At 40.2% G+C, this 25,104-nt stretch overlaps 1 protein-coding gene and 1 pseudogene across 3 annotated transcripts in view; one reads left to right on the top strand and one right to left on the bottom strand.

The window, feature by feature from the left end:
- The window catches only part of GRHL2 (grainyhead like transcription factor 2), a 167,207-nt gene that overhangs the window by 13,428 nt on the left and 128,675 nt on the right, over positions 1-25,104 (top strand). The window lies entirely within an intron of this gene.
- On the bottom strand, positions 4,260-4,581 carry LOC136328492 (large ribosomal subunit protein eL36-like; annotated as a pseudogene).

The raw sequence follows: 25,104 nt of genomic DNA, 5'->3' as shown, positions 1-25,104 counted from the left end.
AAAAACAAAACGGGAACAAATACAATATTTAAAATAAAGAACAACAACAAATTTAAATCAACAAACTGACCAGTATTTCAATGGGAACTATGCTCCTCTCACTGACCACCAATGAAAGAGGTGCCCCTTCCGGAAGTGCAGCAGGGGCCGGATAAATGGCCTCAGGGGGCTGCATGCACAGGCCGTAGTTTGGGGACCTGTGACCTATGTGGTTGATACTGGGATAATATTTAATTAAGAGTTGCTAAGTTTTCTCCTGCAGCACACCACACTTGGCCAGGTGAACCAAACTGAATATGCTACTCAGAGCTTTCAGGACTAACCGTATTTTGTTGTTGTACCAAATATTTCTGGGATATGGAAGAAATTAAAAATGTTTTTAGTTTTTTATTGTATTGAGTGTTTGATGGATTATTTTATAAATCACTGTTTTGAAGTTTTAAGGAATTCATACTGCTCTCAGTGCTATGTGCAGGCTGAGTTTATTGTAACCGTTTTGTCATACAGTTTTACATTTGGATGTTTTTGTTTTTAAGCACCCGTTTCTTGGGAGGGTATTTTTTATACCTGATCATGACGATAATACATGAGGAAAAAATGGAAACTAGAGAAAAGTATGTAGAAGAAAAATCACTTATAATTCTATTACTCTAATATTTGTATATTTTTATGTAGTTTCTAATTGTGCATACATGTCAATGTGGTTATAAAAGAGTATACAAATTATGATTCCCGCATGTTTACATTATTCAGGCCTTTCTGCATTTCCACTTAATATTGTTAGCATTTTACTAGTTTCTTAAATATTATTCTACATAGCATAATGATAAAATCTGCCATCTCCTATATTTTATATTTGCTTTTTTTATTTATTATAAATCATGCTTATGCATAAGTCTTTGTATCTCTGATATTACTTCAGAATAGATTTCTGGAGGTACAAGAACAAAAGCAAATATCTTTAGGTTCTTGCATCAAAATTTGAAAATGACTTCCAGAAAGATTGTAAAAATTTGTTTTCTCCTAACAGTGTTTGAAAGTGTCTTTCGTCTACCATGTCACCAGGAAGGAGAGTTATAATTATTGTCAATTTGAAAAGTAAACGTCTGTATTTTTGTTTTATTTTTCAGTTTGATAATTAATGAGGTTAAACATTTTCTCTGATGTTTATTGGTCATTTACTTTTTTTTTTTTACTGAAGATCTCTCTCTTGCCACAGCTACTATATACATATGGTTGTATTATTGTGTCCTGGATGAAGGGACCTTGGGTCTGAGCTCAGCTATACTTCCCTCTGGCCTCTGCCCAGAGAAAAGGGCACCTTCCAACATTTGTACAAATGCACCATATGGGAGAGCAATGGCTTATTTTTATTTTTCACTCAAATATAAAAATTGGAATGCTGATATTTTTATGATTGATTTGTGAGAGCTCTTTACCCACCTACAATTATTATTCCTTTTGTCAAAATTCTGGCTATCATTTCCCCAACTTCTTATCATTTGATTTTATGATTAAAAAAATACTCTTACATGTGTAAATATTTTCCTTGTTTTCAAATGTGGAAAGTTTGAGATTGACCTTTAAGAACTTAACTCATTATACCTTTTCCTTTATTTTAGCCTTGTTTTAAGGTCATTTTAAAAGACCTCTTGAAAGGTAATTATTTCATACCTAATTGTAAAGACATTAGGAAATACAATTATCCTAAAGCTACCACTCAGAGGTGTTAACACTGCTAACGATGGTAACACTTTGACATCTATGTTTTTACTCTTTTCTATGCAATTATGTACAAATATACTATGTATGTAGAGATGAGATAGTAATTTATATACTGTTTAGTAACTTTTAAGTTATTATTAATTATAGTTTTTCATGGTGATACATATTTTTAATGGCCCTATAGTTTTACATTGAATAAAAATATTCAAATTAATTTAACCAGTCCCTCTTATTGTATATTTGGATTTTTTTCTCAGTTTTTTATTTTTAGAATTAATATTTGGCCTGACCAGGCAGTGGTGCAATGGATAGAGTGTCAGACTGGGATGTGGAGGACTCAGGTTTGAGACCCCAAGGTCACCAGCTTGAGCACGGGCTCATCTGGTTTGAGCAAGGCTCACCAGCTTGAGCCCAAGGTCGCTGGCTTGAGCAAGGGGTCACTCCGTCTGCTGTAGCCACCCCCCTCCCGTCATGGCACATATGAGAAATCAATGAACAACTAAGAAGCCGTAACGAAGAATTGATGTTTCTAATCTCTCTCCCTTCCTGTCTGTCTGTCCCTGTCTGTCCCTCTCTCTGACTCTGTCTGTCTCTGCCACACACACACACACAAAAGAATTAATATTTGAACGATTATTCTCATGACTCAATCTTCACACATTTTTTAGTTATTTGAGTTGATTTCATTGAATACATACTCCTGATCTAAATGTGTGTTCTTTTGAAAAACATTGGGTCCATATTTCCAAGTTGCCATCCAGACTCATTCTCACCAGCAATGTGTCTGTTGGGGAAGGATTCCATGTTCCTTCCCCAACAGTGTATATTATCCTATTTTTAGTCTGCCAATTTGATAGGGTAAAAACGCTAACTTAGGCCCTGGCTGGTTGGCTCAGTGGTAGAGCGTTGGCCTGGCGTGCAGGAGTCCCAGGTTCGATTCCCGGCCAGGGCACACAGGAGAAGCACCCATCTGCTTCTCCACCCCTCCCCTCTCTTTCCTTTCTGTCTCTCTCTTCCCCTCCCGCAGCCGAGGCTCCATTGGAGCAAAGTTTGCCCAGGTGCTGAGGATGGCTCTGTGGCCTCTGCCTCAGGTGCTAGAATGGCTCTGATTGGGGCAGAGTGACGCCCCAAGATGGGCAGAGCATCACCCCCTGGTGGGTGTGCTGAGTGGATCCCGGTCAGGCGCATGCGGGAGTCTGTCTGACTGCCTCCCCATTTCTGGCTTTGGAAAAATACAAACAAAACAAAACAAACAAACAAAACAAAACAAACAAAAAAACCCACTAACTTATTTTGACTTGCATTTCTTTCCATGAACTCAAATTATATATATTTATGTTTTGTTTTGTTTTTAATATACCGAGTATTTCAATATCTTAAAAGCTCTTCTGGGGATTTGGTAGAAAGTTCAGCATCAGTAAAAAGAGTTTATTAGCAGAAGTTCTAGCCATGGTCTTCCTCTCAGTAAAAGTCATTGGGTTTGGGAACTCTCCTTAATTTGTAGCCCCCACCTTTTGCCCGTGAAAGCAATGACCCAGGTGTGCACTCAAGTTCCCTAATCAAAGACCATAAGTTCAGGGAACTTATTCAAGGGATAGAAAACCCATATCTCAATGATATTGAGTTCAGGATGAATACCTTCAAACAACAACACATGAGCAGTCACCACACAAATATTCCACTTGATTTAGTGTGTGCTTCCAGGGAGAGGACTGGGCACCATGCCCAGCACCGAGACCACAAAGATGAAACAGACTACTACTTTAAGGTCTGAGAACCTTAAACAATATAATTAGAAAAAAACACACATAATTTAGGAAAAAATGCACATTTACTTTTCATTCTTGAGGTAATTAGTTGTGAGAAAATTGGAGGCAGGCAGGTCTAAAAGAAGACAAACTAGTGCAAGTCTTCACATTTCCTGCTTCATTTTGATTTGAAAAGACCGGCTGCTACTTTCTGTTCCTCAGGTTTGGTCGGGCTTTCCCCCATTCACTTCATTCATGCGTTCATTTTGGTCTGTTAGCAGTTAGGAAACACTTTGGCTGTTTATCTCGGTAGTAGGGCAATTTTAAATGGAGCCACTTTTTAAAGATAAATCTCTAGGACTGAAATTAAACTTCCTTCTCCCTCAAAGAGTAAGTTTTCTGAATAAGTTTTTTGTGTTTTGTGTGTGTGTGTGTGTGTGTGTTTGTGACAGAGAGAGAGAGATAGAGACAGAGAGAGGGGCAGATAGAGACAGACAGAAAGGGAGAGAGATGAGAAGCATCAATTCTTCCTTGCAGCATCTTAGTTCATTGATTGCTTTCTCATATGTGCCTTGACACGAGGGCTACAGCAGACTGAGTGACCCCTTGCTCAAGCCAGCGACCTTGGGTGCAAGCTGGTGAGCCTTGCTCAAACCAGATGAGCCCGCTCGCACTCAAGCTTGTGACCTTGGGGTTTGGAACCTGGGTCCTCTGCATCCCAATCCAGCACTCTATCTGCTGCACCACCACCTGGACGAGTTTTATTACACACAGAGGGGAAGGGGCTCAGTCTTTCTGGGCTGCTGCCTTCCTCATGGCTGCAAGGACATTGCTCAGTTCCTCTCTTTTCCTCTTGGCACTGATGTGTGTTCACACCCTTTTCTTAATGAATTTCAGGACCCTCTTGTTCTTAGGGACCTTGAGCAGCTCCATGGCACACAGCTCATAGGCGGCAGGCAAAGCCACACAGCTCTCTGATCACGTTCCCCAGGAACTTGGTGTATGCTTGGGGAGGTGCCTGCGGTGGCGGCTGTGCCTAACGTGCTCACATTCATGGTCACCTTGTGGTCCTTGTTGAGGTCCAGGACATGGGGTAGCACAGAGCCATGGCTGCTGCCCCTCAATGGCTGCCGCGGCAGAAGTGTAATTAAACTTATTACAAAGCTTTTCTGGAGCTGTGAGTTAAATAAAACACATTTGTGTTCTGTCATATGCATGTCGCTTATAGCGTTAATGCTAACATCTGTGGAAACCAACAATTTATGGAAGTAATTTGGTACTTTTCTAAACTGAGATACAACAGGAAAACATCTAGGACAATTAAGAATTTATTTTTAAAGTGTTGATGGCATTAGAGCCAGATGCATTAATCAGGAACTCATTATCTGGTCTATGAATGATCAAAACTGTTTTCTTCAGTTTTTCTTTTACAGTTAACCTTTGGGATATATGTATTTTTTTCTCCCTACAGATCTAACAGAGAGGGCATGAAAAAAAGTTCAGCTTAATTAGTTTGGCTACTGATTAAGGGGAAAAAAGAATTTAATTCCAGCAGAAGGTTGAACTCGTTATTTTAAATACATTCTTTAATTATCTAGGATTTCATGTGAGGCATGTACCATTTGGAAGTCTACCATTTGGAAAGTACAAATAATGGCCTTCCCCCATGAAACCTGTGAAGCACTATGCCAATGAAGAGTAGCCTCTAAGTGGTCATATTGCATATTTTTCTCTTTCTTTCAACCTAACTCTATATGTTTTTTTTCCCTAAATATTTTAATGGCTGCAGAGCATTACGTGCTATGGATTTACTATCACTGACTTACATCTAGGTTACATGTTGGTTGTTGCCATAGTTTTCACTGTCATAGAATCATACTTTCATAAAAAGCCTCAGACATAGAACCTTTCAAGATTTTTAGATCATTTCCTAGAATGAATTTCTACAAATGGAGTTTACTGGATTAAAATTATTAAATTTAATACAAATATTAAAAAAATATATTACACAATAATTATAAATTTAGGGAGAAAAAAAGATAAATGCCCCTTTTATAATTCTGTCCTACCACTGGCCCCACAATTCTGACACTGTTGGATAACCTTCTAGATGTGTTTCTAGGCATTATATCATATACAAATTTTTATATATTTGAGAATTTTAAATTTTTTTACTATTTTATGTAAAGGAGTGATTTTATACACATTGTTTAATGATTTGATTGGTTCATGTCAATAATACAGAATTGCCTTTCTCTCTGTGTGTGTGTGTGTTTGTGCAATATTCCATGATATGAATGGCTAAAGGATAAATTTGTAGAAGTAGAACTTTTGGGGCAAAGGCTATGTATATTGAACTCTTAGATCATTCTCTAAAATGCTCCTTTAATTTATATTGCAATAATGCTCGAGTATGTTCATTTCTGCCTACCTCAAGCAGTGGATCTCATCAATCTGGAAAAGTTTTGCTAACATAAAGAACGGTATCTTATTATTTTCTTAATTTATATTTGTTTAATTCTTTTTTTTTTTTTTTTTTTTCATTTTTTCATTTTTTCATTTTTCTGAAGCTGGAAACGGGGAGAGACAGTCAGACAGACTCCCGCATGCGCCCGACCGGGATCCACCCGGCACGCCCACCAGGGGCGATGCTCTGCCCACCAGGGGGCGATGCTCTGCCCATCCTGGGCGTCGCCATATTGCGACCAGAGCCACTCTAGCGCCTGAGGCAGAGGCCACAGAGCCATCCCCAGCGCCCGGGCCATCTCTGCTCCAATGGAGCCTTGGCTGCGGGAGGGGGAGAGACAGAGAGGAAAGCGCGGCGGAGGGGTGGAGAAGCAAATGGGCGCTTCTCCTGTGTGCCCTGGCCGGGAATTGAACCCCGGTCCTCCGCACGCTAGGCCGATGCTCTACCGCTGAGCCAACCGGCCAGGGCTGTTTAATTCTTTTAATTAATTTAAAAGCCATTTGTATTTTTACTCCTGTGAACTGTTTGTTAATGTTCTTTGCCTATTTTTCCATTTTGTTGTTGATCTTTTAATTTTTTAAAACAGCCTTATTGAGGTATAATTGATATACAAAGAATTGCACATATTCAATGTGTACAATTCAATTAGTTTGGATATATGCAAACACTTGTGATGTCATCCAACACCTCCAGAGTTTCCTTGTGTCCCTGCATGTGTGTCTTTGTGTGTGTGTTAAGAACACATAATATGAGATTTACTTTCTCAACAAATTTTGAAGTACATAATAGCTTATTGTTAACTAAAGGCACTATGTTGTACAGCAGATCTCTAGATTTTATTCATCTAGGATAACTGAAATTTAAAACCTATTGCATAACAACTCCCCATACCCCCTCTCTCCAGCTGCTGGTAACCATTATTATATTTTTTCCTCTCTGAGTTTGTCTGCTTTACTTTAGTTAGTTTGTATAAGTGGAATCTTGTAGTATTGGTCTTTCTGTGTCTGGCTTATTTCACTTAGCACAATATCTTCCAGGTTCATCCATGTTGTCAAAATAGCAGAATTTCCTTCTTTTTAAAGATTGTTTAATATTCTATTGTATGCATATATCACATTTTAAAATCTTTTCATCTGTCAGTTGATACTGGGGTTATTTCCATATCTCGGCTATTGTGAATAGTGCTGCAAAGAACCTGTCAGTGCAGATCTTTTTAAGATCCTGGTTGCAATTCTTCTGGATATGGACCCAGCAGTGTAATTGCTGGTTCATGGTCTTTTCTTGATGAAGTTTAAGAGCTATGCTTGTACTGAGAGATTAACCCATTTTCTACCAGTTTGTCATTTGTCTTGACTATGTTGTGTTTTGCTCTGTGGAGATTAAAATTTTTAAGTAGCCAGATTTATGTTTTCGTAAATGGCTTCTAGGTTTTATGGCTTGCTTAGGAACTGTTTCTCTGTTCTGAAGTTACAAACAAACAATCTCCCCTTCCCCCAACACTAACTTCTTCCAAATTTTATTCCATCATTTTATGACTTATGATTTCACTTTTCCATTGAAATCTTTGATCTACCTGGAATTTACTTGAAGACATGAGATAGGATTCTTGCTTTTCTTTACTCTTTATTCTGTTCTATTCATTTACCTATTTATGCTTCAAAAGCAACTGTCCATTTACCTATTTAGTTCACTTTATAAAATGTTTTAATATCTGAAAGTCCTTGCCATCTCATTACTCTTCTTTTAAAAAACGTTTCTGGTTATTTTTGCGTTTTTAAAATGTAAACTTTAGAATCAGCTTCTGAAAAAGAACATCTTTATTTAGGAGCAGGGAGGAAATTCTGATTTAAAGGTGGGGAGGAAGGGGGTGAATATGTCAAATTTATGGGTAACTTTGGTATAGCATATCTTAGTAATATTGTATTTTTCTATTTAAGAACAATATGTTTTGCTCCATTTATTTAAATTTTTTCTGATGTTCCTCAGTATCATTAAAACTTTTTATTTATATAGATCGTGAACTTTCAAAGTTTTTAAAAAAAGTTTGTTTACTCAAAAGTATGTTATTTTTTTGGTACTGTTTTAAATAGGATCTTTATATTTATATATATATATATATGTTTCAGCTGGTTGTTTTATATAGGAAAGCTATTGATTTTTAATGTTATTTTGTATCCAGCAACCTTACCTTATTGTCTTTTATTTGTAGTATTTCAATCAATTATCTTCGGTATCAGTCATGCTATCATGTTGTATGCAAATGATATTTATTCATCTCTTCCAATTTTATAGCTTTTTTTCATTCTCATCTCTAAATGTATCACCTTATCACTATAAGAACAATGTGAGCTAATGCTAATAGGTGTGAGAGTGGAAATGTCCTAAGGGTTTCAGCATTAAATGTGCTCTGGACTTTGAAGGCTCTTTATTATATATAACCTTCTATCTGACCACCAACTAGATTCCTCTATTCTAATATCTACCTATGAATCCATCTCTCTTTCCTCTCTTTTTTTTTTCTGAATTTTAAGTTATCCACTAAGTAATTATGTTATCTATAAATAATAATTTTTCTCCTTTCCAGTATTTAGATTTCTTAAATTTTTCTCTTTTATTACATTGCTCAAAATGTCAAGTACAATGAACAGTGGGATGACAGAGGAGGCTCTGTCAACAAAGTGGTTTTAATTTCTCACTGTTAAGCATGATGGTACTGTAGGGTCTTGGCTATCAAGAATAATTTTCATATTTTTTTTCCTTGTGATTCTCTTAATGTATGTTAGCCACAAATAAATTTCCTATTTTTTTTAGCAGTCTTGTATTCCTGGGATAAGTCTTATGTGTCATGATGTAAAACTTATTTTGAGGATTTTATATCTATATTCATCTTAGTCCCACTGCTTACTAGTGATGTGACCTTGGGTAAGTTATTTAGTCTCTCTGTGCCTTTGTGTCTTCTCTATAAACAGATGAACAGTAAGAGCTGTTGCCTCCCAACAATGGGGTGAGGTATGTAACCTTTACAATAATCCGTGGTACATGGTAATTTTCAATAAATGTTAGCTATCATTATTATTGTCATCATAGCTATACTTTTATTGTAAATAGTATTATTACTGGTCTCTTGTTTCCTGGGTCGTGTGTATGTCTGTAAGTGTACATGGGTGAATGCTATCTTTGTTATATTTTGATATCTATGTTATGCTAGGTGATTAGAATGAGTTGGGAAACTTTTCATGTTTTATTATGTTCTGAAATAATTCAAACAATGTTGAAATGATCTATTTCTCGATGGTTGCTAGGGCCTAGTGAAGGTCCTTGATTAACCTTTTAATTTCTTTCACCCTTCGTCTTTTCAGGGTTTCTAGTAGAGGCCAAGTTTTTTTTTTTTTTTTTTTTTTACAGAGACAGACAGAGGAATAGACAGGGACAGACAGACAGACAGGAAAGGAGAGTTGAGAAGCATCAATCATTAGTTTTTCATTGCGCATTGTGACACCTTAGTTGTTCATTGATTGTTTTCTCATATGTGCCTTGACCGTGGGCCTTCAGCAGACCGAGTAACCCCCTTGCTCGAGCCAGCGACCTTGGGTCCAAGCTGGTGAGCTTTTGCTCAAACCAGATGAGCCCTCACTCAAGCTGGTGACCTCAGGGACTTGAACCAGGGTCCTCGGCATCCCAGTCTAACGCTCTATCCACTGCGTCACCGCCTGGTCAGGCGAGGCCAAGTTTTAGCATTATATTTTCTAGGAAATCATCACTTTGAGATCTCCTTTGTATCAGTGGATCTGGCATCTCACCATTTCTTCATAAGATTTTATTTTTCCTACCACCACCTTCATTCCCTTAAGCTCCACCCTTACACACACACACACACACACACACACACACACACACACACACACACACACCTCACCCTGCTTTTATGGATATTTGACTTACAAAACTGGGGTCACAGTAGAGTAGACTTTTGCAGCGATTCCTGTGGATACAGCTGGGACCAATATTTAAAAATGAGATTTTGTCTTAGTTTATATAAAATATATATTTGAACCCTTCAAAAAGCAGTCACCAAGATGAGAATAAACAAGAAAGATTTTATTAAGGGAATTCCTGGGTGAGTGAGTGAAGGGAGGGTGCTGGGTGCTGGGTTGGGTGAGGCTGCCAGGCCCCGGGGCCAGTCTGACCCGAGTGCAGGAGGGAGGAAGGGGAGATGGGTGAACCCTCTTGCAGGCCCAGCAGGCCAAGGAAGATTCCTCAGAGCCTTGGGAGGCCTCTGCTTGTACATCCAGAGGCATGCTATCCGGGCCTTGGCATCGCGGCTGAGTTCGGTCATTGGCTGGGGCAGTCTGGGAGGCGTGGCCTCAGTGGCAGCTGGGCCCTTATCAGCTCTCTCCCTGCTGCTGGACAGGGCAGGGCACACTCCAGTGAGGGCCACAAAGTAACAGCTTTCTTACAACGGAGCTTCCTACCAGTGGAAAGAATAGCTTTGTAAGGTAGTGACTTTTCCAGACTAGAGACATGTAGGTAGAAGGATGTTGGGTGCAGGGTCGGGGCTGTGGGTTACCTTTGAGGAGAGTCTCACCCTTCGAGCACCATTTCTGTCCTCTTCTCCCTCATCCCCAATCCTTCCTTTATTCTCCCTCTTCTCTCCTTCCTCTACTCCCTACTCCTCCCCCCTCATCCTTCTCATCCTCCTTCCTTTCTTTCCCTTTCTTCTCTCCTTCTCTCTGTCTTTCCCTGTCTCTCTCTTTCTCTTTGTCTCTCTCTTTCTGCCTCTCCACACACACCCGTGCACACATTATGGTTGGGATGTGTTAATCATTTTTCCTACTTTATGAACTTTGTTTACAAGTAAAAATCTCTTTATTGAAATTAAACAACTCAGTACTCCCTCTCCCCTGAGACCACCATTCTTCTCTCTCCTCTCCCAGTGTCCCGACTCTTCATTAAGTTCATGAATCTCCTGGCTTACTTAGGTCAAGGTTTTAGTTCTGGTTACAATAGAGTTAGGAAAATACCGCTGAAAGGAGGTCAGGAAGCCTCGATCTCTTCTACCTTTTCTGCTTTTGCAGTCCTTTGGAGTCACTGTTGAACACAAGGCATTTTGTTTGTTCCTTACTAAATTTTCAGGTTTTATGAGAGCCAGTTAAGTGTTCTGGGTCACCTACCTATCCCCACCCCAGGCATGTCTATAGGCTAGAGCCATGATAGCGAACCTTTTTGTAATATAAAAACCGCCCACTTTTGCAGTGCTGGTCAACCTGGTCCCTCCCGCCCACCAGTGGGCGTTCCAGTTTCATGGTGGGCGGTGGTGGAGCAACTAAACAGCGCTGCTCTTGCCAGCTGACTGGCATTGAGACCACTTTTGTTTGCTAGAGATGGCTTAGTAATATTGAACTTCAAAATAATGTGAATGTTAACAGCTAATTTGGATATAGTGCTTATCGTGCCGCAGGTACTAGTTTAAGCATTTTACATGTATTAACTCAATTATTTCTCAAATCAAGCCTCTGACGGTTGATTAGAAAATGGGAGCAGAGAAAGTTTAATTAATTCGCCCAGTGTCCCAGAGTGAACAGGCAGCAGGGCTGGAGTTGGAGCTCCTGTGGTCTGCCCCTCCGTCTGGATTTGGTCATCATGCTGCCTTGCCCGCGGAAAGGGAACAGTAGGGTCCCGATCTCAGGAGAGTCCTGCGCCCACTTGCCTACTTTCTCTCACCATAAACTCAGTAGTTTATTAAAACTGGCAGTCATGGGCTGCTGCCCGTGGGCTGTAGACATATTGCATATGACCCACAGAGCATTTTAACATAAGTTTTTTTATTTTTATCACAGAAATGTATTAGTTAAAATATCAAAGATACTAAAAAGTATCATGGAAAATAGCAGTTTCCTGAGACTGGCTTTAATCCCTGGATTTTAACTGACTTCTCTCCTTGACTTTTTGGCCTCTTTCCATTATTACTTACCTCCATACATCTCAATAATTAACACTGCTATTTTCTTTCTTTCTTTCTTTCTTTCTTTCTTTCTTTCTTTCTCCTTCCTTTACTTCATTTTTTCTTCCTTCCTTCCTTCCTTCCTTCCTTCCTTCCTTCCTTCCTTCCTTCCTTCCTTTTCCCTTCCTTCCTTCTTTCCTTCCTTCCCTTTTCCCTTCCTTCCTTCCTTCCCTTTTTCCTTCCTTCCTTCCTTCCTTCCTTCCTTCCTTCCTTCCTTCCTTCCTTCCTTCCTTCCTTCCCTTCCCTTCCCTTCCCTTCCCTTCCCTTCCCTTCCCTTCCCTTCCCTTCCCTCCCCTTCCCTTTTCTTTTTTTTTTCTTAATGAGAGAAAGAGAGACAGGAAGGGAGAGAGATGAGAAGCATCAACTCATAGTTTCATCACTTTAGTTGTTCATTGATTGCTTCTCATATATACCTTGGTGGTGGGTGCTCAAGCCCAGGCAATGACTCCTTGCTCAAACCAGTGACCTTGGGGTTCAAGATGATGACCTCATGCTCAAGCTGGTGAGCCTGTGTTCAAGTTAGCTACCTGGGGATTTCAAATCTGAGACTTCAGTATCCCGGTCACAGCTCTATCCAATGCACTGCCACTGGTCAGGCTAAATACTGCCATTTCTTGATCTATCCATTCTAGGCATTATCTATTGACTTCCAAACAGGAAGATAAAGTTTTTCTTTTTTTGCAAACCAAATAATAAATAATGGCCTGACCAGGTGGTGGCACAGTGGATCATTAGCCTGGGATGCTGAGGACTCAGGTTTGAAACCCTGAGGTTACTGGCTTGAGCATGGGCTCATCTGGTTTGAGTGTGGGCTCACTAGATTGAATATGGGATCATAGACATGATCCCATGGTCACTGGCTTGAGCACAAAGGTCTGGCTTGAAGCCCAAGGTCACTGACTTGAGCCCAAGGTTGACAGCTTGATCAAGGGTCACTGGCTTGGCTGGTGATAAAGCAATCACTGAATAACTAGGGTCCTGCAGCTATGAGTTGATGCTTTTTATCTCTTTCCCTTCCTGTTTGTCTCTCTCCCTCCCTCTCACTCTCTCTCTCTCCCCCTCTTTGCAAAAAAAAAAAAATAGTGTTATTAGTTCTGGTGTCTCTGAAGTACACACACACAAAACCATATCAAGCAGGTTCAGGTCCAGGGGCCAAGCCAATCCTGGCCATAGGCTTGAACGGGACCAGCCCATGGGTTCAGCTCTTAGAGCCTGGCTAGGAGGCTGCCTACTTCAGTTTGATGATGAGATGAGAGATGAGGAGTCAAAGTCAGAGGTCTAGATCACTCAGTTTTGGAGCTCTGGCTAAGGCAGCCAGAGGTCAAGGTTCAGATGTAGAAGCCAAAGCCACTCATTTCTGTGGTCTAGCAGAGAAGGCCAGAGGCGGGGGTTTGAGTTAATGGAACTCTGGGCTCCAGAGGGCACAGGGCTGCTCAGTATGTTTGCTGCGTCAGGGCAGACAGGTGTTCCGCCCCTCAGTAGGGGCGGGCCACACCCCTGGAGTCCCAGTGGGCGTCCCACTATCAGTACCATTGCTGTCGAAGTAAGGAATGTCCTGAGCTGCTCTGGGAGCCAGGTGTTGGTGTTGGTATCTAGACTCAGTCTGAGGTCTAGGGCTGCCTGAGATTCGGGGATGCCTCCTTTGGGGCTCCCTGAGGCTGGCTCCTCCAGGGTTCTCCCAGCCCCTTCTGACCCATTCTCCCAGCCCCTTCTGACCCATTCCACTAGCCCCTTCTGGCTCCACCTCTCACTGGAACCCTCAGAACTGAGGCAACCAGAGCCAGGGGACCTTGAGGGCCCAGTATCCTTGGTGGGGGCAGTGAAGTGCGGGGCAGCCCTCTGGAGAGCCGAAAAAGTGTGGCCACTGCAGCAGAGATAGGGATACCTGTCACCAGAGCTGCTTCAGGCAGCCCGTGGGCCCTAGCCAGGGCCTGGTGGGAGGGACTGGTTGCCACCTCCACTGAGTTCTCAGGCCTGGGTGAGCCAAGTTTGGGTGGCCTGCTAGTCACCGCCTCTGCACAGTCTCAGTGGTCCAGGGTCCTGCCGCTAGTGCAGCCCTCAGCACAGTTCTGGTGAGGCTGGGAGAGATGGTGCTCAGGCTGCAGGGCCACCTCACACAGCCCTGGGGAGGCTGCCCGCAGGCCGTGCACACGGGACCCCCTACCTCCACCGCCCAGCTGAGGTGGTGCCTTTGAGCACCATATCCTGGCCTTGTCCAGGCGTTGTCCAGTGCTGCCTCCAAGTAGCTTCCGGAGAAAGCAAAATGCATAGGAACTAAGGGTTTTGAGTCCTTGCTTATCTTAAAATGTATTTTTTTTCTACCATCACACTTCATTGATGGTTTGGTTAGATACAGAATTCTAACTTGAATATAACCTTTCTTCAGAATTTCAAAGGCCCTGCTTCTGTTGCTTCTAGATTCCACACAGGCTGATCCTTTGTATGTGACTTTCCCCCTCCTCTCTGGAAGCTTTCAAAGTTATCTCCATCTCTCCTTGGTTTTCTGCAATTTTATAATAATATTGCTTAGTCATCCCTTCCTCCCCCCTCCCCCCTTTGTACTAAGTTCTACATGGGCTGTTTACTCAGGCCATCCTGTTCTGGGGAATTTTCTAACATTATTTCTGTAGTAATCACTTCCCATTAACTTATTTCTTCTCTCATTACAGAATTCATATTCTCATGTTGAACCACTTTGATTGATTCTCTAATTTTCCTGTTTTCCCTCCTATTGTCTGTCTTCTGGTCTTTTATTTCTTTTTTCTAGAACTATCCTCACCTCTTTATCAGCCAATCTTTTCATAGAATTTTTATCATTTTGATCATACTTTTTATAATTTACAATATTCTAGCTCTAGCACACACTCTCTCTCCCTCTCCAGCCTCCTCTTTTTTTTTTTTTAAAGGTTTTTTTTTTTTTTAAATATATTTTTTTATTTTTTTATTTATTCATTTTAGAGAGGAGAGGGAGAGAGAGAGAGAGAGAGAGAGGGAGAGAGAGAGAAGGGGGGAGGAGCTGGAAGCATCAACTCCCATATGTGCCTTGACCAGGCAAGCCCAGGGTTTTGAACCGGCGACCTCAGCATTTCCAGGTCGACGCTTTATCCACTGCGCCACCACAGGTCAGGCACCAGCCTCCTCTTTTTACTATGCAATGCAGTAACTTTCTTTTTGCAAATATTACTTTTTTTCTCTGTTCTCGGCATTGTCTCTGTTACCATGTTTGTGATTTCAGTGTAGTTTGTTTTGATCGTCATGAGCCTTGCCTCTCCATTGGGCTGTTCAGTAGCTCAATATATTCAATAGCCAAAGGTAACAGCTATTCCCTTAGTAGCTGACTGGGAGCTCTGTGTGGGGGGACAGGGAGGGCAGCCAGGGGTGGGCTGTGGATGCGCTCACAGCTCTGAATTGTTATCAAGCTGTGAGCCTTTTCTCTGGGGCCAATGACTGTCTCCTGAGAAAGACCCTCTGGTTATAAGTACCACGATGGCATTTTAGAAATTTGTGGGGAAGGGGACACTCATGGTTTTTATGTTGTCCTTTCCCACAATCCTTGTATTTTCTTTTTTTAAAATAATAATAATTTTCTTTTTCTTTGTTTTTTTTTTTTAATTTAATTTTTACTTATTGATTTTAGTGAGAGAGGGGGAGAGAGAGAGAGAAAGATAGGGAGGAACATCAATCTGTTTCCATATGTGCCCTGACCAGGGATTGAATGGCAACCCCTGCACTTCGGGAGGATGCTCTAACCACCGAGCTAACTGGCCAGGGCTCAGTCGTTCTATTTTCAGTCAAGGGCTCTACCTTCTTCTTCTACTATGCTTGATGTTCCCGAACCACTGGCCTTTGGGGTTCAATATTAGCAGAGGTTTAACCTTCCCTCCATGCTAGGATGTGGGAGAGGTAGAGGCCTGAGGATCTGGGCAGGAAAAGAGATCTGGAGGAGGGGATATTTATACTTGATGTACTTTTAACCCATCCTGTTTTCAGCCATTCCACACATTCCAAGATTTCTAATGCTTCCAATTCCTCAGACTTTAATATTCTGTATACTGTTTGACTTTCTTCTTAGATATACCCACTTTATCATGCTCCACTCTGCTGAGGAAGTTGCCACTCTTCAAATTTCTATCTCCCCTATTTAATTGATACATCTGATATAGACTCTTTCCTCTTTTCTCAATCCTTTGACCTCTTTATCAATTTAATGGGGTTTTTGATAATGTGGTAAGCCTGCCATCTGTAATCAGAAGTCTCATGGTTCTAGAACTTTGAATAGTGTTCTCTTTTTGTTGGTGTTCTACATCGGAAACATTTATATTATCTCCATGTTTGTTCTTCTTTTTGTGCCCCTGATTATTTATTATCTGATGACTCTAGTTTCTGTCTCCCTTCTGCATTCACTGTGACCATCTCAAGCCTTTCCTCCGTCATTCATTCTGTTCTCAGTTCCCTTGGAATTATTTGCTCTATGTGCTATTCTTTTGGTTTCCTCTTTTCTTAGCTCTGCATTTTCCCTTTTTTCCTAATCCTGTTTGCCATCAACTTTGCGCTTTTGTTTTATTGAATTCATATTCTTATTATCTTTTATAGTATAAAGCAATATCTGGGAATTATTTTTTCAGGGAGGAGTTAAGTCTGTTTTCTTATGCGTGCTCTGTTCTTTCATTATTTTTTCTGATTTTCTGTAGTATTTTTTTCCCTATTGCTATGCCATTTTTTTTTTTTTACTTGTCCGTGCTTGACATGTTATTTTCAAACCTTCTTTTGTTCTGATATAGTCAAAATGAATTATTTCTTTACTGTCTTTCTGACATCTGAGATGTGTTTGCATGGCTTTTCTAGGCCAGCTTAGAGCCGGGGCATTTGAAGACGTGACAGGGTAGAAAGGCTCAGTGTGGCCTTGTGAAGCCTGTGAGTGACTTAGCTAAATGTTGTGTGTTGAGTTCACTCCACAGATGCAGGAAGGCATCCTCTCCCTGTGTGTGGGGGGGAGTGCCTTTGGGTTTTAGGCCTGTCTCCTACTTGACTGTCAAGTCCTGGGGCCTCAGTTCCTGCTGGAGACAGTCGTGTTGGTTGGTCACACCTCTCATTTCCACCCTGACACCTGTTAGTCACTCGGGTGAAAGGAAAGGGTACCTGAGAGTGACGGTGCCACTGGAACAGTCTGCAGTGGGGTGTTGGCATGGACCTTCATCTGAAGCTGTCAGTTGTCTTCTTTCTGTGCCTTCCCCACTTTCCCCTCATTTGAAGGGTCTTTCTGCATTTATCTACACCTCTGTTCTCAGTCCTGCGAAGTTCTGCTTCACTGCTGAGGTTATTTAGTACTAGCTCCTTCTTCCGCTCAGCCTCACCCCTCTGGCTGGACCAGAGCCACCCAGGATGACAAAGAGAGCAAGGAAAGTGTCCAGACAGCCTCCCCAATAACCCTATGTTACAAAAGCTTACTGGGACAAAGGCCTATGCTGAGTGTCACTCCATTGGCCTTTTTTTTGTTGTTAAAGAAATCAGTCTGCTCACTGAATTTGATTGAATTCTGCAGGACACTTTTATTGGAACATATTGTAACCTATGTTGGGAAGTTGAATTTTTAAAAATGCTGGCTTTGCTCAGAGACAAAGCAGACCAGATGAGGTGTACCCAGAGAGTGAAATAATATAAAGTACAACACTGACATATGTCTTTTCTTTAGACTTCCAAGTATGTTTGAAGTGGTCTGATACAAGCATCACGAACATTGTAATTAAGCAGCTGCAATTCCTGGAAAGCTTTATGTCTCTTGTAACCGTCCCTGTCTTTTGAACACGTTTAGCGCAAGTTTGGCTAGCATCCGCTTGATGTGACTGAGGCTGGGAAATAGAACAGCACACTCTCATGCAGTGGTGGTACCGGGGAGAAGAGGCAAGGCAACTCCTCTTCACCAACAACTTGCTTATTCACCCTGACCCTGTCATAGGGCCAGCAGGAGAGTTGATGTATCTGCGGAGTCTTAGACATTCTAGATCTTCCAGGCTCCAAATGGTCCTTTGTATTCATAACACAGACTCATCCCCTGTGATTCTATGCTTCATCCACAGCAGGGGTAGTCAACCTTTTTATACCTACTGCCCACTTTTGTATCTCTGTTAGTAGTAAAATTTTCTAACCACCCACTGGTCCACAGTAATGGTGATTTATAAAGTAGGGAAGTTAGTTTTACTTTATAAAATTTATAAAGCAGAGTTACAGCAAGTTAAAGCATATAATATTAATTACTTACCGAGTACTTTATGTGGATTTTCACTAAGTTTGGCAGAATAATTCTTTATAAAACAACTTTTTTTTTCTCTCTTTTTTTTTTTTTTGTATTTTTTTTCTGAAGCTGGAAACGGGGAGAGACAGACAGACTCCCGCATGCCCCAACCGGGATCCACCCGGCATGCCCACCAGGGGTGATGCTCTGCCCACCAGGGGGCGATGCTCTGCCCCTCCGGGGCGTCGCTCTGCCGCGACCAGAGCCACTCTAGCGCCTGGGGCAGCGGCCAAGGAGCCATCCCCAGCGCCCGGGCCATCTTTGCTCCAATGGAGCCTCGGCTGCGGGAGGGGAAGAGAGAGACAGAGAGGAAGGGGGGGGTGGAGAAGCAAATGGGCGCTTCTCCTATGTGCCCTGGCCGGGAATCGAACCCGGGTTCCCCGCACGCCAAACCGACGCTCTACCGCTGAGCCAACCGGCCAGGGCATAAAACAACTTACTATAGTTAAATCTATCTTTTTATTTATACTTTGGTTGCTCTGCTACCGCCCACCATGAAAGCTGGAACGCCCACTAGTGGGTGGTAGGGACCAGGTTGACTACTACTGGTCCACAGTATAGCAGGCCCTTTCTGATCTCTCCTGCATGTGTTCCCCCAAGGTGGAGACATGACACACTTTTACCTGTGTGTGACTTTCCCATTATAAAACCATTAATATGGGCAAAGGGACCAACTGCTAGGGCACTCAGGAGTGGTCCTACCTGAAATCTCCTTTTCACTTGGTGGAGCTCCACCGGAGTTTTGGTCTCTCCTTTTGGGTTTGGTCTTAAAGCCTGACCATTCTGCAGGCTCGTGGTCCTTATCTTAGATTATTTCTGCCAGTGCCTTCCTGCTAGTCACTGATACAATATGTTGTCTTTCCATGTGCTAATCAATGTCCCTTCAGTACAGAACGAGTCACTCTTACCCAATAAGAACGATCTCTACATGGTTGAAGTCATTCTGCATTTCTTCTCCTCTTCTTTCTCATACTAGAAAGACCCCAAATTCATGTTATCTCTGCTAACGTTTGATGGTGGAATGATTTATCTCCAAGGGTTTTCTCAAGCTGTTATTCACTTGTCTTTTTTTTTTTTTTTCTATATTGGGGGATTTTACTGAGAATCTTCCATAATTTGCTGATTTAATTATGTTTCCTGTACTTTTTTGGGTAAAGCACTTTGGTACCAGAACCTCCTGTTTCTGTCCTTTGGCACCGTATGTTGGACTGTTTGACATGTGGAATGCACCCTTCACTGTGTAGTTGATAACTTTTTAAGATACACACATGCCACTTTTCATTTATTTTTTGTTAGGTCTTGTGGGAGAGAGAGTTTGCAATACAGCCACATTCTGATGTATTTAACCTGAAATCCCTATACATTTTTAATGTTTAAAATTACAAAGTTATCTGTTTTTTCATAGATTCTTCCATTGTTTTTATGCTTAACAAAGTCTTTCCAAATTCAAGAGGAGATTAAAGACTCATGTACATATTCTTCTAGTGTGTGTGTGTGTGTGTGTGTGTGTGTGTGTGATTGAATAATAAACTTAACTAAAACACTGTCTGGAATTTATTGTAATGGTTTCAAGTGAGAGTCTAATTTAAATAAATAAGCACACAAATGAAATAAAACTCCTTAACTGTTTGCCCCAGCATTTATTGGAAGAGAATTTCTTCTTTTTTTAATGCATTAGGTATATTATGAATTTTTTTCAATTATAGTTTATGTTCATTATTATTTTGCATTAGTTTCAGGTGTACACCATAGTGGTTGGACAATCATATACTTCACAAAGTGTTCCCCCTATTATTTTCAGTACCCAACTTGCACCATACATAGTCATTACAATATTATTGACTATATTCCCAATGCTGTACTTGACATCCCCATGATTATTCTGTAACTACCAATCCCTACTTCTCACCTAGTCCCCAACCCTTCCCCTCTCTGGCAACCATCAATCTGTTTGGAAGAGAAGTTCTTTAAGAGGAAGGAAGTTCCTTCCTTCTTCCCTCCATCCTCCTTTCCTCTTTAAAATATTTTTTTACATGCGTACAAACTTATACCCACACATAACTTACTGTATTTTTTGCTCCATAAGATGCATCTGACCATAAGACACACCTAAGGTTTTAAGGAGGAAAATAAGAAAAAAAATATTCTGAACCAAATAGTGTGTTAAAATATTTAATGAAATACTATGTATTTTTCACTCCATAAGACGCACAGGCATTTTCCCCTCCACTTTTTTTTTGGGGGGGATTATGTCTTATGGAGCCAAAAATACGGTATATAAATTCATAAATGTGACCATATTATACACAGTGTGTTTTTTGTGCCTTTCTCCCTTTCCTTTTTTTTCTTGCTTCTTCTCTCTACACTACTTTCCTTCATCTGCATCACATACACATACCCAAACCTAAGTATTATGTGGACAGATATATGTATATATATAAATACATGTGTATATTCATATATTGATACAAACATACAATTTTAAAATTAATTTAATTCAAGCCAGATCTAAGTCCAGAAGTATATGACTTTGAGTGTTTTTGATTATTATCTAGAGGAGGAAAAATAAGTAATTGGTTTTTATTTTCTTCATAGTATTCTCAGAAGCCCATCAAATTCTACTAAGGCAAACTAGAGTTAACTGGTTTTTATTATTTCCAGCATTATTTGTTTTAGGTTAAGTTTATTGTATAGTAAAGCCCATTTATTTGCCCTATTTTGCTTTATAGAGAGACATCTTGTTTAATCAACGTGTTTAATGTGGATTTTGTATAGGTTTTCCTACTACTTCCTTCTGTAACCTTTTTTGAGTCTCTAATCTATTGATTAAAGATGGAAATAGATTCTAATATTTTTACTATTGAATATTTCTGTTAGTTTTGGAGAATATAGACTAATTCACATGCTATATGAAATTATAAATTGACTAAGACATAATACCTACTTGCAGTAAAAATTAAGACTTTGAATAGTAAAAGTTAAGACTTGTACTGAAACAAAGAATAAGTATAAAATATTGAATGCCTTGAGATTTTTTTTAAAAAAGCATATATACTCTTAAGGGAGACCTCATGAAAAATGATTTTTTTTTTCATTAGGTAGAAGGTAGAAAATAATCCTTTTTTTCCTGGACCATTTCAGTAGCCTCTTTCTTAGTCTTCCAGTATCTTTCTTTTGAAAATCTATTCACTGCAGCCAGGGTGATCTTTTTAATTTTATTCATTTTAGAGAGGAGAGAGAGAGAGAGAGAAGAGAGAGAGACAGGGGAGAGGAGCTGGAAGCATCAACTCCCATATGTGCCTTGACCAGGCAAGCCCAGGGTTTCAAACCAGCGACCTCAGCATTTCCAGGTTGACGCTTTATCCACTGCGCCACCACAGGTCAGGCCAGGGTGATCTTTTTTTTTTTTTTTTTTACAGAGGCAGAGATAGACAGGGACAGACAGACAGGAACAGAGAGAGATGAGAAGCATCAATCATCAGTTTCTCGTTGCGCGTTGCGACTTCTTTAGTTGTTCATTGATTGCTTTCTCACATGTGCCTTGACCGTGGGCCTTCAGCAAACCGAGTAACCCCTTGCTGGAGCCAGCGACCTTGGGTCCAAGCTGGCGAGCTCTTTGCTCAAGCCAGATGAGCCCGCGCGCGACCTCGGAGTCTCGAACCTGGGTACTTCCGCATCCCAGTCCGACGCTCTATCCACTGCGCCACCGCCTGGTCAGGCCAGAGTGATCTTTTAAAATACATATTGATCAAGTTTTTCTGTTGCTAAGGACCCTGCATACCTACCTCATGCCTCTGCCTGTCTCATAAGTTTCATCAGACCATGTTCTCTTATCTTCTTCCAACATTATGGTCTGACTACACTGTCCTTCATTTAGTTCCTTGATTTGGAGAAGGTGCATCTGGCCTCAGGGAGCTCGCACATGCTGTTCATGCCATGTTCTCTTTCACTTCCTGTTTTCTTTCTTTCCCATCTGACTAAATATTCCTCCTCAAGTCTAAGTTTAAGTATCACTTCCCCAGTAATCCACTCCCTCAATCTAAAGTAGATCTGTATTAAGCTGGGTTCTCAGAGATAAAGACTCCAAAATGGGATTAAGCATGCAGAATTTTATTAGGAGAACTCATTTTTACTTGTTGTAATTGCTGATATGTAAGGTCTTATTTTTATCATGTTATATCATCATCTTTATTTTTGTTTATTTTTGTTTTATTGGTAATATTTCTTTTTTTATTATTTTTCTCTAGTGATTTTCTGGAATTGTGGTTGTCAAACTGGTCATTCTTAAATTCCTTTTAGGGACTTTCTTTTTAAAGACCCTAAAAATATTATATTTGTGTAGGATATATATTTATATTTTTACCAAATTAGAAAATAAAGATCAGTAATTAAAAATATTTATAATTCAATTAAAATAATAATTATATACCTATTGCATATTAACATCACATTCAAAAATGAAAAATAATTAAAAATATAAAACCAGGCCCTGGCCGGTTGGCTCAGCGGTAGAGCGTCGGCCTGGCGTGCGGGGGACCCCGGTTCGATTCCCGGCCAGGGCACATAGGAGAAGCGCCCATTTGCTTCTCCACCTCTCCCCCCTCCTTCCTCTCTATCTCTCTCTTCCCCTCCCGCAGCCGAGGCTCCATTGGAGCAAAGATGGCCCGGGCGCTGGGGATAGCTCCTTGGCCTCTGCCCCAGGCGCTAGAGTGGCTCTGGTCGCAGCAGAGCGACGCCCGGAGGGGCAGAGCATCGCCCCCTGGTGGGCAGAGCATCGCCCCTGGTGGGCGTGCCGGGTGGATCCCGGTCGGGCGCATGCGGGAGTCTGTCTGTCTTTCCCCGTTTCCAGCTTCAGAAAAATACAAAAAAAAAAAAAAGAAAAGAAAAGAAAAAAAAATAAAACCAAAAAAACTTAGAGAGAAGGGTGGTATTGCTTTACATTTTTGCAGCTCTTTTTAATGTCTGACTTAATAGATGACTGCTGGATGTTCACATGAGCTTCATTCAGCCTGTTGCAAAAGACAAACATTTTCAGTCTCTTCAGATAATTATAGTCTTGGATACTGCATGTAAATCCAACAAGTGATAGTTCCTTAAAAGTTAGTTTTAATGTGGAAACAAATCATACAGTGAACTTTCTGTACCCTGTTACATTCAATCCGTAGGTCTGTCTTAGACTTTGAATGAAACTTCTGCCTGTCCATTTGGAATATTGATTGACTGAGTCATTCAAGTCTTCCAAATGTTAACATGTTTTATGATACATTGGCAAAAAATTATATCCATTAATATCTCTGTTAATCTCATCAGAAAAGCTATATTAGGAAGTTGTCAATGCAAGTTTTAAAATATTCTAATTTTTTCTTGAAAACCTATTATTATTGGCAACAAACACAGTCAGTTGTTTTCCTTGTAGTGAAAAACTCACACTTGGTTTATACAGTATTTGAGAAAGTGTTGATCGACAATGCTGGTCTGAAAACAGCTTGTTGGTTTGTCTTCCTTTCATGCAATAATGGAATTCTGTGAAAAAAGCAGAGAGTTCAGTTTTAACTCAAACAATTGCACAAGAGCTTTTCCTTCAGGCAATCACTGTATTTCAGTCTGTACTGGATGTGCTTTAAAGGTACTGCGATTTAAACATAATTTCAGTCAATATCAGGAATTAATCATTATTACTCTTTTTTCATGCAAAGCAAAATCTTCAGTACATATTTTAAATAACTACTCTCTTACAAGCTTTAAGATATTTCATTCTAGTTTGGTGTTATCTTTAAGAATTGTTTCTTAGTGGTATAAATTTTATTTTCATTATCAGAAATTAGTTACAGTCAATTTAATATTTTACTGGTTTATTTGATACTCTGATTGCTGTATCACTTTTCTTTTTTACTCACGAATGTCTTTTCTCACTTTGAATTGAAGAATAATTCTTTTCAAAGAATAGTGGAATAGTTTTTGAATCCTTTCATGATCAAACATGTCTTTATTTTGCCATCACACTAGTTGATCTTTTGCTGTGTTCAGAATTCCATGTCCAAATGTCTTTTCTCATCCTACAGCGTTTAATGACGCAGATGAGAAGTTTACTGACTGACTTGTTTTGTTGAAAGTTACTTAGTTCTTTTTCAAGTTTTTTTTTTGAGGGGGAAGCATTTTCTATTTAATCTTTAACAGTAATTTTGCAGAATATGACCCAATGTATTTCTTTTTATTATTCTTTTCAGAATTTTGGAACCTTTTGTCTCAGGACAAGTTTCTCTTCAGCAGAGAACATTTTCTTCTATCATTTCTTTGATTATTATTTTTCTTTCATTTATTTTATGATTTTCTTCTGTAACTCTTGTTGAACATTATTCTTCTGAATCTATTCTTGCATGCTTTTTAACTTTTTCTCTTAATTTTTCTCTGAAAACTGGGAAAATTCCTTGTTTAGATCTCCCAGAGCATTACACTTTTTTTATCTTTTTAATTCAGACCTCAAACAAAACTATGTTTATTTCAGAAATTATGTATCTTCTATTGTGATTTCATTTTCATAGTAACATGAACTTGCTTTGTAGATACAGTCCGTATCTTCTTTTTAACATTATTTTCTTCATCAATAAGTGGTTTTGATATTCTCAGTTTCTCTTTCATTCTTGTCAGGTTTCATTAAGTATCTGGTGATTTTTAGTTCTTCTATTAAAAGTGAAAAGTTTGAGCTCCTTTCAGAGCTGGCAGGGTTTGTTAGCAGAGTGGAGCTCACTCAGAGTGAGCTGTTCTCTTAAGTGAAGGAGTGGCCACAGGAGCTGAGGGTTCCTGGAAGATTCCTTTGTGTATGTACAAGTCAGGTCCAAAGGGTTTGGACACAATGGAGGGTTTCCCTGTT

This window comes from Saccopteryx bilineata, chromosome 3, assembly GCF_036850765.1.
Source record: "Saccopteryx bilineata isolate mSacBil1 chromosome 3, mSacBil1_pri_phased_curated, whole genome shotgun sequence".
NCBI lineage: Eukaryota > Metazoa > Chordata > Mammalia > Chiroptera > Emballonuridae > Saccopteryx > Saccopteryx bilineata.
Note: the sequence above shows the minus strand (reverse complement) of the source record. Positions and strands in the feature narration are given on the sequence as shown.